This window comes from Dermacentor silvarum, unplaced genomic scaffold (genome assembly GCF_013339745.2).
Source record: "Dermacentor silvarum isolate Dsil-2018 unplaced genomic scaffold, BIME_Dsil_1.4 Seq303, whole genome shotgun sequence".
NCBI lineage: Eukaryota > Metazoa > Arthropoda > Arachnida > Ixodida > Ixodidae > Dermacentor > Dermacentor silvarum.
Window position 1 is genome coordinate 51844 of NW_023606018.1, and position 2187 is coordinate 54030.

Below are 2187 nucleotides of genomic sequence, written 5' to 3' on the forward strand. Positions count from 1 at the left end.
TCCACGTTCAAGGCGAAGCCGCCCGTTTTTTTTTTTTTTTTTTTTTTTTTTTTTGCCGTTATGCACCGAAGGTTGTTGTTGTTGCCTTAAAACATGGCTCGTACCCACGAGGGAGATTGACCGCACTGGATGGATTGAAACGTACACCTTACAACATACCACAAGGGGCAAAGGCGAACATTCAGAACAATGCATTTGGCAACTAACCTATAACGCTGATTTTGCGAAGGCCTATACATAAACTGAATATAAAAAAAAGCAAATGAAACTACAAAACTAATGAAAAATCAAATAAAATGTCCCACGGTCGGTATCCTAGCAACGTAACCTTCCGGATGCTTCAATGAATGATGTCAATGACTTGTGCCTAATTGACAGGCCCCGAAAGACAAAATGTTTGGTGTTGTTAGTGCTAAACCCAGATTACCAGTTGGAAATATAAGGAACATTCTGCGGCGGGAGGAGAAGCAGCGGCAAGAAAGAAAGAAATGGTCATTAGTTTCTGGTTCATTACAAAAGGAGCAGAGGTCAGTTATCGATAAACCAGATCTATGAAGGTCAAAATTTAGGCGGGTAACTCTACAGCGGATGCTTGATAATGTCACCTCACAGCGGAGTGAAAGGCATTTGCTCTTGTTCCACCGAAATGTTAGCTATCGAAAATCACTTACTGAAAGTATGGATGATCCATTGCAATTCTACAATAAAAGGCATTTAAATCTAGCTCCTGTTATAAAAAAGAAATCAGGAAGAACATGTAAGACCAGACCATTTAGTGATGACGATGCAAGCGAGTCAGCTGATTGATATAAAAAGATTCCACTATGTCCGGGGACCCAGACAAAGCGGCCTTCAGACGAATTGTCCGGGGCAATAGTCAAAAATATATTAAGCAGGTGCGACCGATAGAAGTTAAATGTGTACAGACCAAATGCGCATCTGTAACAACTATTACTTTAGATTTCCATGGACCTCATTTTCGGATGGCCAGAAAAATTGCCAGAAATTCTGCAAGGAAATATTGGAGTGTAATCAGCGAGACGGAGAGCAAAAGACCAGTTTAGCTGATTTGAAAAGATGCAAACACCGGCCTTCTCTAAATTTTGTGATGCGTCCGTAGAAATAACCAAGTGAGACGGAAATTGATTAAGATGATTTCGAAGGAGACCGTCAAGCATAGGCGCAGGAAGAAGTTTTGCATGTTTTGGAAAAAATATAATCAAAAACCAATTTTTCCTTGAACGAATTAGATTTTGGAGAAATCAGGCTCGGTAGACGAACTTCGAGTTTTGATAAGAGCGCCTGAACAAAAACTACTTGTGGCTGTAGGTAACGCCGTGAACCAGTTCTGAAAAAAAAAATGATTTGGGAGAATCGATAAAGACGGGTTGCAAAATGGAGAGGGATGCATCGTAAAGCTTTAGGAAAGTTGCTTAAATCTGGATTCAAGCAAAACAATTCCAAATTCCAGATAGAGTACATCGTTAGCCACAATTCTTGGCAGCCCAAGGCATAGACGCAGCGTTAGCATTTCTAGTCGTATTAAAGGTCTTAGCTTGTATGCTGCACATCCTGAAAAAAGAACACAGCCAAATTCGAGAATGGGGCGGACGTAAAGTTTATAAATCATCAGCAACGTAGCCCTACACATCTCTGTGCTTTTATTACTGAACCGGCGCAGCAATGCCATTGCACGTTCTCCTTTACTAGCATTTGCTTCGATCTGCTGCCAGTTTACCTTACCATCGTAAGTTATCCCTAAGTACTTCAAAGCTGCAACTTGAGGTATCGGCTCATTTCGATAATGAAGAGAAATAAAAACAGAATTTGACAATGGAAACACAAGTAATGAGCATTTCTTGACATTAAGCGAAAAAGACAGTCCGTCCAGCCAGGACTCGAGTTCAGACATATATGATCGCAAAATTTGGTATAACGTATTGATATCCCGTGATGAGGAGAGAAAAAACGCAGTTTCGCTCGAAAGGCGCGAAGCATCGATTGCGATAGCAAATCAGTAGACAGCTATACGAAGTAAGGATAGTAGCTTTATCGGCCGTATCAAGCTGTAAATGTTCGCTTACTAGCTAAATAAACAAGCACGGTGTCACGCACGCACAGGTAAACATGACCACATCTCGCTCGATGACCGCGAAAACTCGTCAAAACACTGGAATGAGAAAGCGC